The sequence below is a fragment of the Eleutherodactylus coqui genome, chromosome 1 (genome assembly GCF_035609145.1).
Source record: "Eleutherodactylus coqui strain aEleCoq1 chromosome 1, aEleCoq1.hap1, whole genome shotgun sequence".
In the NCBI taxonomy this organism is placed as follows: domain Eukaryota; kingdom Metazoa; phylum Chordata; class Amphibia; order Anura; family Eleutherodactylidae; genus Eleutherodactylus; species Eleutherodactylus coqui.
The window spans coordinates 13,038,931-13,056,128 of record NC_089837.1 but is presented as its reverse complement, the minus strand read 5'-3'; positions in this window follow the sequence as shown (position 1 = coordinate 13,056,128).

The following is a 17,198-nucleotide window of genomic DNA, read 5'->3' as shown; positions in this document are numbered from 1 at the left end:
AAGAAGTCCACCACTAGAGTTCCAGCTTCATACAACCACAGAGTCCACAAATGTATCCCAGCGCAGTGTCCAGCTATCTGACACCGAGACAGAATGAATTGTCCTGGTTTGGCCACTCTAATTTCTTCATAGTACAGGCTGTCTTTCCCCCGGGCACTGGTTAACAAGCCTCTCGGAGAAAGACAGGGGCTGGGAGAGGCGGTAGCTTGCCTGTTGGTGGACTGCCAACTGCATCCCGTGAAGCAAGTACGAGCTCTATGTTAAAAAAATATTTCAATGGTTCACCTGCACTCTGGGTAAACAAATCTTTCAGGGGTACACCTCTATTCTTTGTACACAAATTTTCAGGAGTTCACCTATACTTTTGGTAAACAAATGTTTTAGGGGTACACCTATACTCTTGGTAAACAAATGACCTGCACTCTCGCTCAACAAAACTTTCAGGTTCTCACCTGCAATCTTGGTAAAAAAAAAATTCTTATTACGTTTGTGGCTAATGAAATGCTGCGATGGAGGTGGCATGGGATGGCATTTACAATCATACATTAATTTATCTGCGCTTTGTCAGCTATGAAGCACAATTTTAAAAGGGTCACACAGCGTACAGAAACGTATCCCAGCGCAATGTCCATCTTTGGCCACAAATTTCTTTACAGTTCATGCTGTCTTTCCCTGGGGCACTGGTTAACAAGCCCCCCAGGGAGAGGCAGGGGCTGGGATAGGCGGTAGCTTACCTGTTTGTGGACAGCCACCTGAATCCTATTAAGCAAGTATGAGCTGTCATTCGAAAAAATTTTCAGGTTTTTACCTGCACTCTTGGTAAACAAATCTTTCAAGGGTGCACCTATACTCTTGGTAAACAAATCTTTCAGGGTTTCACCTGCACTCTTGGGAAACAAATCTTTCAGGGGTCCAACTACACTCTTAATAAACAAATCTTTCAAGGGTTCACCTATACTTTTGGTCAACAAAGCTTTCCGGGGTTCACCTGCACTCTGGGTAAAAAAATCTTTTGTTTTAGAATGAGTTGTTAAATTGTGGAGATGTGTAAAAGTACTTGCATCTGAGTCCTCTGTATACTCAGGTTTGTGGCTCATAAGAGTTTGTGATGGAGGTGGCATGGGATTGGAATTATGATCATAAATTAAGGAAGGGTGCGGTGCAGTGACTGAGTGCGTCCCCGCTCCTTCTCAGCACCTTGAGAAAACACATCAAAGGCAACAGCTCTTTGCCATTAGCCCTGACAAGGTGTTCATCGTGACGTTTTGTGAAACAGGCCTGCTCCTTCAGCCTTCCTGGAACCAGCGCTCAGCCTGGACCTCCCAGGATTTTCCCCATACTGGTTCTCTAGAGTGGGGTGTTAGGTGATTTTTTTCATTTTTTTTCTTTTTGCAACTGGCAGAGTTGTCGTTGGGTGCCTGGCCGCTCGGAGGAGGTGCCCGGGTCTGACGGCGGCCCGTTAGCTACCGCGGCTAGACAGGCATAGTGCGGACTCGGGGACTCCGTCACTCTACCCCAAGAGTAGGCGACAGAGAGGCGGCTGTGGTTCCTTGACTAGAGTGTGCACGTCCCCACTCCTTCTCAGTGCTTTGAGAAAATAGGTCAAAGACAGCCAGCTCTCGCCCAGTGCTCCCGGACAAAGGCTGGTTGACCCGAGCCCCCAGGACAAGAGAAGAGGTCTGCTCCTCTTTCACGTGCCGCACTGCACGGGGGCGGCATCAGTCTGTCGGATGTCAGGAGGCGGAAAGACCGGCCTATGGTGTCACCGAGCTCTTGTCGGCGAAGTAGGTGAAGGGGTGCGCCTTTCCCTATCTGAGATGGGGACAACTGGATGCTACACTGGGAAAAATTTCAGCTCGTGCCTGCATCCTGAGGGGGATTGGACAGCAATGTCAGTATGTAACCCAGGAGAAATGGCAGTGGTGTCAGCCACAGGCGATGATTGGCCTTCGTTCCACCTAGTGTGGTGCTTAGCTAAGATGTGCCAGCGTGTGTGCCTTGCTGATCATGGTCTGTCCCAAGTAAATTGTTAGAGGGGTGACCACCAGGCTCTTTCCCACAATTTGGCTTAATAGTGTGACCTGGGAGCCTCAGATGCATCCATGCTGCCCCTGCTGTTTCCTATTCATTTCTGTGGTGTTTCCATGACTTTCTGATGTTTTCAGGTAATTCACACAACCTCCCCTATGAAGAGCATGGGTCACCTTGAAAAATGCTCGAGTCTCCCATTGACTTTAATGGGGTTCGTTACTCGAAACGAGCTCGCAAGCATTACGTAAAACTCGGCTCAAGTAACAAGCACCCGAGCATTTTGGTGCTCGCTCATCTCTAATTATAATCTATTTCAGAGAGCTCAGTGTATTTGTTATGTACTTTGAGGGGCACAGTTTGTACTATTATTTATTTCAAGGGTCACAGTGTATTATAGTTTTTTCAGTGGGCACAGAATGTATTATAATCTTTAATACTACAGTCTACCATAGTTTATTTGTGGGATGCAGTGTGTATTATAGGTCTCAGCACAGAGTATTACAATTTGTTTTAGGGGGCCCAGTGTAGTATGATTCATTTTTGTATAACCTATAAGGAAAGCTGGACTAAATACTGGTAGAAAGAGTTTGATTGACCGGCTGAGCCGACAATCATCCCAGCCAGTCCAAAAGCTAAAAACTGAAATACTTAAGTAACTGATAGGCTGGCTGAGCTATCAATCATCTCACCCAACTCAGCAACTAAATAGCAGAGGTAATGATTAGCTCTTTACTGCCTAGGCCGAGTGAAATGTGCATGTGCTAACATGTGCAGCACAAATCCGGAAGTCACAGCACAGTCGGTACCGGGACAGTATCTTTTCCCTGGAAGGGCCTCTGAACCCTCAGGACATGCTTTTGAAGGATTGTTCTTGTGAAAAACCTTAATCAAGCGCTCGGCTTTGATATCTTTCACCCATGTCCTCTCCTCTGGTCTATATCTGCACTAATGCACTAGATATTGTAATGAATGGTGAATACAATGAGAGAACAATATTTCTTGAATTTCAAATTGTAGACTACCATGAAACATTACTGGAGGAGGAGGGATGTGTCAGTAATTGGAGGATGATATTTCTTACATAGTAACATAGTATGCTAGGCCAAATGAAGACAACGTCCATCTAGTTCAGCCTGTTCATGAGCAGAGATTTGTGGAAAACATTGGAAATGTTGAAGACCTGGGGATCTCCAGCTGGAAAGATGAAGGATAAATAATTTCCACAACTTAGGCCCCAATTTGAAAGAAGGAAGTTTTAGTTTATAGGGGATATCACCTCTCTCTACAGAACTATAATCTAAATTATAGTGAGGGAGATGACAGGAAGCCAGGAGATGTATTTTTTATTCTCACCCGATCCCTTGCTCCCATGATATTTCCCATGTGTGCTGCACAAAAACCCTGACCCTCTTCAGCTTGCTGTGGTGTTCTCTGCTATACATGTGTGTGCATTGAAATCTGAAAAGAATAAGATTTTATTCAGCACTAACTTCATTGAGTTTAAAATATACCCCTGCCACCTCTGATTATAGCATCATAACATAGATTATAGCGCTGCTCCAACAGAGAACTTTCGTCCAGTAGATTTCAGACTCCTACTACTAAGGTTGAATTCTGCCAGAGACAGAAATGATGCTCACCCTTCCTGTCTATCCGAAACAAAGCAACGCAGATACTGTTCCAGACTTTGGTTCATCTTTTCTGTTTGCCTGTTTGAATAGGCTGAGGAAAAGGTATTTTGAGACATTTATGATGTTGCTCCTTCAAAGTCGCCAGTCCAGCTACTATGGATTATTTGTTGGACTTTGGGGAATTCAATTATGCTGTGCCAAAAATGGACAGTGCAAAAATGTACAATATCATACTGCTGCTCACATATAATGTTGCCCAGGGAATGCAGCCAGTTACTTGTCAGTAGTCTTTGGTAAATAGGGAAGCAGCAATGACACAAAGCATGAGTCAGCAGCCTCAGATGGTGTTCAAGTTCGGCACTATCAATTATTTGCAGGCTTATGCAGCTAGCAGTGTTTTTCCTTAGAGAAATGTCATGCTTGGCTGTTCTGCTCAACCGGCAGATTTTATTCTTTGCAAAATGTATTGTAGTGGGCCAGCACAACATCCTGGCCCCCTCCATAAATATCATACATGTTTGTCTTATGTAGATGCACTGTGTAAAGCCTGTCTTGTTTTATCCAGTTTGTGTGTTGCACAGCTGCGGCACTTGGGAGGTTAACTTTAATAAAATCATTGCCTGCATGTAAATGTGTCAGTCTCTCATGTCATGTGGTGTGAGTGAGGGTATAAATAGGAGTGCTTGAGAGTGGGAAGGAGTTCCATCTTGTCTACTACCCCGTTACTACCAAACACAGAGTCACATGGAAGAACATTCAGCTTTCATGTGGTGAAGCTGGAAGCGGAGGAGAGATATCCTGTAGCGACTGTATTCTGGATGTGTGTGGAGTGAGCCCCAAGCGTGAAAGAGAGCCTTCGTAAGTAATTCTGTAAGATGGGACCAGTGCAGAGGTACTAATTCAATTCCACAAGTTTTCCTACATGGCCGTTCAAACCTAGGATCACCATGTAGAAATATGTTACTAAGTCATACCCATGCATCTCCAGTGCACAGTGTAAATCCTAAAAAGTTAATAATTACTACCAGAGTGTCTGTAGGGTGACCCTACCCCTTTCCTCCTCCGGAGTGCTCCCTGTCCCAAAGCGGTACCATACAGATAACATGGACTGCAGGACTGGTTTCATTCTGTGTATCCTCCCTGATCTCTGATCTTTTTAGTTATCTACAATGTGAAAATTGTACCTGAGTTACTGTGTAAAAATTGTTTGCTCTGTTATTTCAAAAAAAGTTCATTCCGGGCCCTAACCGTTCCTGGGGACCTGAGGTACTAGAAATCCATGTCTGTGATTATTCTCCGCCGTGTAGCATACCGGTGTGTAGGAATAGTGGTGTCCATCCTGTTTATTGGGAATTCCCTATCCTAGGGGTGTCAACGGTGGCCTGCAGTTATACTCTGGCTTTGGCTATGTGTCATCCCTCTGGGAAAGGAGCCTGGTAAGTGCTGCCATGACAAGCCACCACTTAACTCTCCAGCTCCCCATGTCTGTCAAGTTTCCGGGGTACTCCTCTGGGGTGCTGCAGTATGATATTGCTTTTAAAAGAAGCACCACACCTGCGGTCTCACTTGTTGACATTTATGGTAACTCTACTACTTTTTCTTGGAGTAGGAGGAGGAGTAGGAGACCTGTGCTTGAGTGTTCGTTCACCTGGTAGACCACATCTACTGTGCAGCACATTTCTTTTGGTAGCTCTACAGCTGTTCCTTGCTGCAGGCCCATTCCTGAGTGTTCTGATCCCCTGGTAGAATTTGTCCTTGTAAAATTTCTGACATTGCTTTTAAAACTGCTGTCTTCCCTGGCACAATTCTTGATCTAGAGGACCCTATGTGGCCCTTATTTTGTTTTCAGTGAGACCCCTGTGCTACTATTGACACCCACACCAATCTACACTATTTACACTAATTTTGAGTGCAGCAGTGTTCCCCAGATATATGGCTGTATTCCCATGCAATTTGGGTGCTGTGGCTGCATTGTGGACATTTTGGAGGGAAAATTAATTAACTTGATTTTTACTCCCGTGACTTTAATGAGAGTTGCAATCAGTTGTCTCGATTCACAATGATTTTGGTAAACACATGAACAGATTATCAATAACATATAGACACCAAAATTTAAATACAAATTGTCTAAAACTTTATTAACTGATAATCTATGCTATTTGACAATGCAGTTAACATTATCAAGGGACAAATCTTACTAAAGCTATCAAGTGCTACCCAAATAGCAGTGTTTCTGTTGGTACTCAGTAAATCCATAATAAAGTCTGTTAAGAAGTGGGGCCATGGTTTCTTTTAGCTGGAATAGATCTAAGGCACTTTGAATGGACATAAATCTTGCAAGCCTTTACGAAACTCTCCACATTCCAGCAAATAGACGGACACCAATGCCTTCAAGAAATTTATTTACAGGTATTATTAATCCACGGATGTACAGTCAACACCAAATTATGCATCTCTCTAAGCAACTGAAGATTTTCTATTTTTCAGGAGATTATGAGGAGCAAAATCTTGAGCTTTCTTTATCAAGTTCAGTGAGTCAGCAAAAGCACCACCCTCTTAGCCAAAATTGGAGCTGGACGCTCATCGGATGCATGAGCAACATGGCTTCTAGATAGAGCATCCACCGAAGATTCTTACTACCCGGACAATAGGTGATCACAAACTTGAAACACGAGAAAAACAATTAACTCTTGGTCTGCCTAGCATTAATCTTTCAGCTGACTCTATATATACTAGGTTTTTGTTATCCATGATAATGTGTCCATTCTTTTAATGCCTATTTGATTGACAACAATTCACAATCCTCTATATTATTGTTTTGCTCAATAGACGGAAACTTTCTAGGGAAGAATGCACATGCCTATAAATTAGTAAGGTTGCTGGATCCCTGCTCTACCGTCCCTGCGCCATTCTCAGAGGCATCCACCTCAACTATGAATGACTTGGATAGTTTCAATTGAACCCAGATGGGTGCTGAAAGAAAGGCCTTTTTCAGTAGACCACATGCTTTCCTTGCAGCAGAAGACCAATTAGAGAGATCAGCTTACTTCTTAGTTGGGTCCATAAAAGCCTTCAGTATTTCAGAGAAACCGCAAATAAATTTTCTAGAGTAATTTGCAAATCCCAGAAATCTTTCAAGTGTCTTTTAACTTCTCTGGCTGGACCCAGTTAAGAACTGCCTGTATTTTTGCATTTTAAAATCTTGTGGAGAAAAAATGGACTCAAGGAAGGAAATCTCTTGCACCACAAAAAAAAGCATTTTTTTTTCTTTTTGGCACACTAGAAGCTTTCTTTCAAAATGTGTAACACTCGTCATAAATGTTCTTTGTAAGAGTCGTAATTAGAGATGAGCAAGCATACTCGCTAAGAGCAATTACTCGAGCGAGCCTTGTCTGCCCGCTCGGAAGAAAAGATTTGTCTGCCGGCGCGGGTGAGCGGTGAGTTGCTTTCCTTCCAAGTGGGCAGGTACTTGCTAAGGGCAATGCTCGCTCGAGTCATTGCCCTTAGCGAGTATGCTCGCTCATCTCTAGTCGTAATCCAGGGAATGAATAAAGACATTGTCTATCTAGAGAACAAATCAACCAACAACCTCCCAGGGAATATCATTAAAAACTGTTCGAAAAAGGAACAACAAGTAATACGGACCCTAACAATGGGCTACTCGGTCATGGATGCCCATCTGGATAATAACTCAGCTGCATTATTTCATCATAATCAATACCTTTATGAAGTTATGCCTAAAACACCTATGCCGAAGGATACTTGTTCCTTTTTCCTTTCTTTATTGTTTTCTCTGCTCTCTCCAATAGTATTGTTACGTTAAGCTTTGCTAGACCCCGATCTGCACAAAGATAATTGATGGGACCAACACAATATATACAAACCGAGCAAAGGTATACTGTCCCACCCACTTGGACATGTGCAGGTTCAGATTTAAACAAGTTAGCCAGTCAACATCATACCCAGGTCCCATTATATATTGGAATGTGAACCACATGTTGACTCACTTGATTGTCTATACTAAAGGCTATAAATTGTGTATTGTACACCCTATTAGAGATGAGCAAGCATACTCGCTGAGCAAACTACTCAAGCAAGTAGTGCCTTATGCGAGTACCTGCCCGCTCGTGTCTAAAGATTCGGGTGCCGGCGGGGGAGAGAGGTGAGTTGCAGGAGTGAGCAGGGGGGAGCAGAAGAGAGAGAGTGAGAGAGATCTCTCCCCCCCCCCATTTCTCCCCCGACGCTCCCCGCCCCCTGCTGGCACCAGAATCTTTACAGACGAGCGGGCAGGTACTCGCATCAGGCACTACTCGCTCGAGTAGTTTGCCTTAGCGAGTATGCTCGCTCATCTCTACACCCTATGCAATGGGTAAATTTTGCAATATATAATTTAGGGTGCCTACCCACTACGTTTTTTTTTCGCTGCAAATTCGCAGCAGTTTTTTTTTTCCGAATGTCAATGGAACTTGCTAATGTTAAAATCACGACCCACAAAAATCATAATTTACCGCTAAATTGTGATTTTTGTACGTTGCGATTTTAACAGTAGCAAGTCCCATAAACACTTGAAGAAAAAAACGCAGTGAATTTGCAGCGAAAATTAATGGTAGTGGGCAGGCACCCTTACATGTTCTCTTATTTCATGTTAAAAAATCCAATAAAATATTTGTTGATAAAAACTGTTTGAAAACTGCAGGTGCATTAGTAAACCCAAATGGTATGACCAAATTTTTATCATTCCCCTATGGGGTATAAATACCATCTTCCATTAATCCCGATCTCTTATAAGGATAAGGTTGTATACTCCTTAAATCCAGTTTCGAAAACCATTCTGCCCCTACCTATTGGTTAAAAAGATCTGGGATGAGCGGATTCGGATTTTTCACAATAATCTTGTTTAGACTACCAAACAAGGATGTAAATTCCCATCTTTTTTCTTAGCAAAGAAAAAACAGCCTCCACTGGAGAATTTGAGGCCCAAATATGTCCTGTCTGTAATATCTGTAATATATTTCTTCTGAGCTACTCGTTCTGGCCGTGTAAGATTATACAAATGGCTTTTTGGAGCTTGCTCCCTGGAATTAGCTCATATCCGCAATCATGTGCCCTATGTGGTGGTTACCTTTTGGCATTCACCTTGGAGAACACATCAGCGTAATCTGCATTATAATCAGAAATGGGTTTAGTCTTGATTGGGGTGATGTTACTCGAAATACACCGGCCAAAACAACTCGTTTCCCCAGCGACAGATATCACTGGATTGTGTAAACTTCACCGAGGCATTCCTAACATGAACAGTGCTGGAAGAGACTCAAAAGCATGTACTTCTGTCTCCTCTTAATGGAATAACCTGATTTTATGGAAATTATTTTTATTTGTTTTTCCATAAAATTATTATATAAAACTAAAACAGAACTAATTGACAGACATTACAAAACATACAAACAATCATCCGAAAAATTCCTTAGGGCTCAGACAGATGAGCATTGTTTTTGCTCGCCTATAGACGTGCAAAAAAAGCGCCGCTGAAAAAGCGTGAAATGCCAAAGTTTCATATATGCTTATTGCATGAAACTTTGCCCTAGTACTGGAGCTGTTGCACTTTTCCAAATGCAGCATCTCCATGAAAAGAGAGAAGAGCTGCTGTGTTACCATGCAGGGCAGTGCAGGGTCCCGCGGTCAGCGTGCGCCACCCCGGTGTCGGCTCCGGCCTCCTGGAGCCCTGACGTCGGGGCTCTCCCGGCGACGTGGAATGGCTGGTGTGTGGCGGCGTGGGTGTGTCCGCCCGTAGGGCGCCGCCCGCACACCTCCACCTCTCTTGTGCAGTAGTGGGGAAGCTAGCTCCTCCCACTCTCCGCCTCGGGGGCGGAGTCTTTTGTTTATAAGGCTGGCAGTGATCTGAGCTCACTGCCAGTTATTGGTTCGTTTAGCCACTAGTCAGTTCTGCCTGTGTCAGTCAGTCAGTACTAGTTGCTAGTCAGTCCCTTTCTAGTGTGCCTTTTACTCAGTCTGTTCTGGTTCTGTCTGCTACTAGCTAGTCCGTCTGCAGCTACTCTCAGCTAGCCCTAGTTTGCCAGTCAGTTTCCTTCAGCCTGCCTGTAGCTTTGTTTGTTCTGTTGGTCTTTTCCATCTGCCTCTCTGTGGGCACTCTGTCCCCCCATCAGTTAGCTTCTCTTGTCAGTCGCCAGGTCCCTAGCCAGCGCAGGGACCACCGTCCAGTTGTCCACCTGGGATTAGCCAGGGCCGAGGCAAATAGGCAGGGACAGTGGGGTGCGGGAAGTTCAGGGCACCCCACCTGGCGCTCGGGGGTCAGAGTGCCGTAACATGCTGCACTTGGAGAAGCGCAGCTTCTCCATGAACACTGTGACAGCAGTGGCAGGGTGTTCATTGATGATGGCACTCCCCAAAGGCATAAAGGAATCCCTTGCCATAGCTGTCACAGCTGTGGCAGAGGTGTGCAATGCTATCCCATTGCTTTCAAAGGGGTTGATGCTGCAGTTATCCCATAGAAAACAACAGGATGAAGGCAACCCTCGCAGAGATTTTCGGGGAAGGGCTTGAAATATAAGCCCTACCCCCCAAAAAAGCCCTAGCTGCTGTAAAAAAAAACCCAAAAAAACATCACCTATCGGTGCTGTCCAGCTTCGGTGCGTCTTGTCTCCCCCCGGCTCCACTCACTGTTCTTCATGATGTTTTTCTGGTCGGAAATTTAAAAATCCCCACCTCCTGGTGAGTGCTGCCTCTTATTTGCTGAGAGCAGGGACCAATCACAGCCATTCCATTATTGAGAAAATCACAAAGAACAGTGTAGGGAGCTGGGGAGACTAAGAATAGGAACCAATAACAGTCATTCAATTAATAAATGGCTGTGCTGGTCCCTGTGCTCAGCTAATTAGAGACAGCGCTCACCAGGAGGCAGGGCTTTTTAAATCCTCGACTAGAAGAAAATCGTGAAGAACAGTGTGGGGAGCCGGGCGGAGACAAGACATGCCCGAGCTGAACAGTGCCAAAAGGTGGTGTTTTTTTTTTTTTTACAGCAGCAGCTGGGCTTTTCTTCAGGGTAGGGCTTATATTTCAAGACCTTCCTCGTATATCCCTATGGGGGTCGCATTCATCCCATTGATTTCAATGGGGCAACTGCAGCACTGGCCCCATTGAAGATAATGCGAGCACACTGGTGTGAGCAATGGAAGAAGATACCTGCTGATTACAGTAGGACATTTAAAAGGTGCTGCCCAGAAGTGCCTGTTAAATGTCCCATTGTAAAATCCTGCTATTCCCCGCAGCAAATTAACAGAACCCTCGGTGAGTCACCCCCCCCCCCCCCCTGGACTAAGAGGTGTTAATAGCAGGCCATTTAAAAGGTGCGTCTGACCAGAAGCACCCTTTTAAATGTCCTGCTGTAAGCAGCAGGTATCTATTCCCAGCACAGATGTTTCCATTATCTCTTGCTTCCAAAGGAGTCAATGTTCTATCTTTTTTATGTGCATGCCATTTTGCACTGCTATTGTTTTTGCATATGAATGCCACTATAAGAACCCATTGGTTCTTTTAGAAACGTTCATTTTCCACGCACCTAAAAAAACGCTCGTCTGACTGAGCCCTCAGGACTAAACAGGCATTTTTTTACTTCCACTTTGCTTAGATACATTCAAAAATTGTGAGGTTAAATTATACAGTACAGCCCTAGATGCTCTACAAGTGGGCAATGGGGCCTGACGCACCCTCAAGCAAAATTTCTGTTCTAAAAGCCACCAGCTGATTCGTTCATGCTGGGCCCTGTTATGCATAGAAACATAAGATTAGGGTTAAAAAGGGTTTGTTTCTGAACACAGGACAAACAGGGATATCCATTTGGGGGGACAAGTCTTCATTTATATAGGTGCTGTATAGAGATGAGCGAGCACCAAAATGCTCGGGTGCTCGTTACTCGGGACGAAATTATCGCGATGCTCGAGGGTTCGTTTCGAGTAACGAACCCCATTGAAGTCAATGGGCGACCCGAGCATTTTTGTATTTCGCCGATGCTCGCTAAGGTTTTCATGTGTGAAAATCTGGGCAATTCAAGAAAGTGATGGGAACGACACAGCAACGGATAGGGCAGGCGAGGGGCTACATGTTGGGCTGCATCTCAAGTTCACAGGTCCCACTATTAAGCCACAATAGCGGCAAGAGTGGGCCCCCCCCCCCAACAACTTTTACTTCTGAAAAGCCCCCATTAGCAATGGATACCTTAGCTAAGCACCACACTACCTCCAACAAAGCACAATCACTGCCTGCATGACACTCCGCTGCCACTTCTCCTGGGTTACATGCTGCCCAACCCCCCCCCCCACGACCCAGTGTCCACAGCGCACACCAAACTGTCCCTGCCCAGCCTTCAGCTGCCCTCATGCCACGCCACCCTCATGTCTATTTATAAGTGCGTCTGCCATGACGAGGAACCGCAGGCACACACTGCAGAGGGTTGGCACGGCTAGGCAGCGACCCTCTTTAAAAGGGGCGGGGCGATAGCCCACAATGCTGTACAGAAGCAATGAGAAATATAATCCTGTGCCACCGCCATCAGGAGCTGCACACGTGGGCATAGCAATGGGGAACCTATGTGCCACACACTATTCATTCTGTCAAGGTGTCTGCATGCCCCAGTCAGACCGCGGTTTTTTATAAATAGTCACAGGCAGGTATAACTCCCTATTGTGAAGTCCCTGTGAACCGACAGCATGGGTGGCTCCCTGGAACCCACCGGCGGTACATAAAAATATCCCATTGCATTGCCCAACACAGCTGAGGTAGTAATGTCGTGCTTAATGCAGGTGGGCTTCGGCCCACACTGCATGCCCCAGTCTGACTGGGGTTCTTTAGATGTGGTTTCAGATGCATTTATAATTCTCTGTGGACCCACAGCATGGGTGGGTGCCAGGAAGCCACCGGCGGTAGATAAATATATCCCATTGCATTGCCCAACACAGCGGATGTAACGTCCGCTGTAATGCAGGTGGGCTAAAAATTCATTTGATTACACTGTAGGCGAGGGCCCACAAAAATTGCTGTATCAACAGTACTAATGTACATCCAAAAAAAAATTGGCCATGGCCAACCAAGAGGGCAGGTGAAACCCATTAATCGCTTTGGTTAATGTGGCTTAAGTGGTAACTAGGCCTGGAGGCAGCCCAGTTTAACGAAAAATTGGTTCAAGTTAAAGTTTCAACGCTTTTAAGAGCATTGAAACGTATAAAAATTGTTTAGAAAAATTATATGAGTGAGCCTTGTGGCCCTAAGAAAAATTGCCCGTTCGGCGTGATTACGTGAGGTTTCAGGAGGAGGAGCAGGAGGAGGAGGAGGAGGAATATTATACACAGATTGATGAAGCAGAAATGTCCCCGTTTTGGATGGTGATAGAGAACGATGCTTCTGTTAGCGCAAAATTCGCTATCTCGATATACTGTGCGTTTCCAAATTAAGATAATATGTGTACAGGCCTGGAGAGCCTTTCAAAGATCACACGGCCTACATCATGTGTTCCCAAAAGAGTCTGTCTTTATTCTGCGCGCGTTGAAACTTAAATAAGTTTCCACCCAGGAAGTATACAGTTACATTATTTAGCGTGCTGATTGGTTGTCCTCAGAGAGAGGTATTTGTGAGGTAGCTTGTAATGTCATCCATCTGGGAGGAACTTCAGTGAGCACGCTCAGTTCATTCTTGAATTTAGCTCCATGAGAAGAACATCCTGTGTTTCTCCTCTCTGCTGTCCAAGACAAAGCACTCCTAAAATGGTTTGGCCAGTTAGAACTGGTTTTACCAGTTCTTGAGCACACAGCACTAGCTGTGGAGGTGGGGGGGAGGTGATGTTCCCTTCCTCCAGAAGTTCAGACCATTATAGACAAAATACAGTATATTCACAGTTGATAACAGAAAATACATACAAAATGGTGAACATATAGGATATCTCCCACACTTCCATCCGCGGGTGCAGCCTACGTATTGCTTAGGTATCGCTGCTGTCCGCTGGTGGAGAAGAGAAGTCTGGGGAAATCCAGGCTTTGTTCATCTTGATGAGTGTAAGCCTGTCGGCACTGTCGGTTGACAGGCGGGTACGCTTATCCGTGATGATTCCCCCAGCCACACTAAACACACTCTCTGACAAGACGCTAGCCGCAGGACAAGCAAGCACCTCCAGGGCATACAGCGCGAGTTCAGGCCACGTGTCCAGCTTCGACACCCAGTAGTTGTAGGTGGCAGAGGCGTCACGGAGGACGGTCGTGCGATCGGCTACATACTCCCTCACCATCCTTTTACAGTGCTCCCGCCGACTCAGCCTTGACTAGGGAGCGGTGACACAGTCTTGCTGGGGAGCCATAAAGCTGGCAAAGGCCTTGGAGAATGTTCCCCTGTCTGCGCTGTACATGCTGCCTGATCTCTGCGCCTCCCCTGCTACCTGGCCCTCGGAACTGCGCCTTCTGCCACTAGCGCTGTCGGATGAGAAGTTTACCATCAGTTTGTCCACCAGCGCCCTGTGGTATAGCATCATTCTCGAACCCCTTTCCTCTTCGGGAATGAGAGTGCAAAGGCTCTCCTTATACCGTGGATCGAGCAGTGTGTACACCCAGTAATCCGTAGTGGCCAGAATGCGTGTAACGCGAGGGTCACGAGAAAGGCATCCTAACATGAAGTCAGCCATGTGTGCCAGGGTACCTGTACGCAACACATGGCTGTCTTCACTAGGAAGATCACTTTCAGGATCCTCCTCCTCCTCCTCCTCCTCCTCTGGCCATACACGCTGAAAGGATGACAGGCAAGCAGCATGGGTACCGTCAGCAGTGGGCCAAGCTGTCTCTTCCCCCTCCTCCTCATCCTCCTCATGCTCCTCCTCCTCCTCCTGAACGCGCTGAGATATAGACAGGAGGGTGCTCTGACTATCCAGCGACATACTGTCTTCCCCCGGCTCTGTTTTCGAGCGCAAAGCGTCTGCCTTTATGCTTTGCAGGGAACTTCTCAAGATGCATAGCAGAGGAATGGTGACGCTAATGATTGCAGCATCGCCGCTCACCACCTGGGTAGACTCCTCAAATTTTCCAAGGACCTGGCAGATGGCTGCCAACCAGGCCCACTCTTCTGTAAATAATTGAGGAGGCTGACTCCCACTGCGCCGCGCAAGTTGGAGTTGGTATTCCACTATAGCTCTACGCTGCTCATAGAGTCTGGCCAACATGTGGAGCGTAGAGTTCCACCGTGTGGGCACGTCGCACAGCAGTCGGTGCACTGGCAGATTAAACCGATGTTGCAGGGTCCGCAGGGTGGCAGCGTGCGTGTGTGATTTGCGGAAATGTGCGCAGATTCGGCGCACCTTTCCGAGCAGGTATGACAAGTGGGGTTAGCTTTTCAGAAAGCGCTGAACCACCAAATTAAACACATGGGCCAGGCATGGCACGTGCGTGAGGCTGCCGAGCTGCAGAGCCGCCACAAGCTTACGGCCGTTGTCACACACGACCATGCCCGGTTGGAGGCTCAGCGGCGCAAGCCAGCGGTCCGTCTGCTCTGTCAGACCCTGCAGCAGTTCGTGGGCCGTGTGCCTCTTCTCTCCTAAGCTGAGTAGTTTCAGCACGGCCTGCTGACGCTTGCCCACCGCTGTGCTGCCACGCCGCGTGACACAGACTGCTGGCGACGTGCTGCTGCTGACGCATCTTGATTGCGAGACAGAGGTTGCGTAGGAGGAGGAGGAGGGTGGTTTAGTGAAGGAAGCATACACCGTCGCAGATACCACCACCGAGCTGGGGCACGCAATTCGGGGGGTGGGTAGGACGTGAGCGGTCCCAGGCTCTGACTCTGTCCCAGCCTCCACTAAATTCACCCAATGTGCCGTCAGGGAGATATACTGGCCCTGCCCGCCTGTGCTTATCCACGTGTCTGTTGTTAAGTGGACCTTGGCAGTAACCGCGTTGGTGAGGGCGCGTACAATGTTGCGGGAGACGTGGTCGTGCAGGCCTGGGACAGCACATCGGGAAAAGTAGTGGCGACTGGGAACCGAGTAGCGCGGGGCCGCCGCCGCCATCATGCTTTTGAAAGCCTCCGTTTCCACAAGCCTATACGGCAGCATCTCTAGGCTGATCAATTTTGCAATGTGCACGTTTAACGCTTGAGCGTGCGGGTGCGTGGCGTCGTACTTGCGCTTGCGCTCAAACTGTGGCGCTAGCGACGTCTGGACGCTACGCTGAGAGACATTGCTGGATGGGGCCGAGGACAGCGGAGGTGAGGGTGTGGGTGCAGGCCAGGAGACGGTAGTGCCTGTGTCCTCAGAGGGGGGTTGGATCTCAGTGGCAGGTTGGGGCAGAGGGGGAGAGGCAGTGGTGCAAACCGGAGTCGGTGAACGGGCATCGTCCCACCTTGTGGGGTGCTTGGCCATCATATGCCTGCGCATGCTGTTGGTGGTGCCTCCCCAGCTGATCTTGGCGCGACAAAGGTTGCACACCACTGTTCGTCGGTCGTCAGGCGTCTCTGTGAAAAACTGCCACACCGTAGAGCACCTCGGCCTCTGCAGGGTGGCATGGCGCGAGGGGGCGCTTTGGGAAACAGTTGGTGGATTATTCGGTCTGGCCCTGCCTCTACCCCTGGCCACCGCACTGGCTCGGCCTGTGCCCACACCCTGACTTGGGCCTCCGCGTCCTCGCCCGCGTCCACGTCCTATAGGCCTACCCCTACCCCTCAGCATGGTGTATTACCAGTGATTTGATTTCCCAGGCAGGAAATAAATTGGCGCAAGCCTGCTGTTAAACGTAGCTGGCTGCGTATGATTTGTTTACTATCTCCACCCACCACACACGTACACAGAACGCTGAGGACTGACAGAGGCAGGGCACATAGAATTTTTCCCTTTTTTTTAAAAGAAAAGGCCCACTGACTATATTCAATCAGATAAGAAATCTGTTCCACAGAAATGCAGTTATATTAAGTGCAGCAGAGCGGTGATTTTTCCTAGGAAGGCAGGAAATAAATTGGCGCAAGCCTGCTGTTATACGCAGCCAGCTACGTTTGATTTGTTTACTATCTCCACCCACCACACACGTACACAGAACGCTGAGGACTGACAGAGCCAGGGCACATAGAATTTTTCCCTTTTTTTAAAAAGAAAAGGCCCACTGACTATATTCAATCAGATAAGAAATCTGTTCCACAGAAATGCAGTTATATGAAGTGCAGCAGAGCGGTGATTTTTCCCAGGAAGGCAGGAAATAAATTGGCGCAAGCCTGCTGTTAAACGTAGCTGGCTGCGTATGATTTGTTTACTATCTCCACCCACCACACACGTACACAGAACGCTGAGGACTGACAGAGGCAGGGCACATAGAATTTTTCCCTTTTTTTTAAAAAGAAAAGGCCCACTGACTATATTCAATCAATAATATATGTCTTCTGGCCCTGCCTACACAATTCTCTCCCTGTAGTATTACTGCAGGGCGCAATGCTCTGCACAGCCGATTTTGAAAAAAAAAAATGCAACACTGCTAACAGCAGCCTGCACAGTACTGCACACGGTTA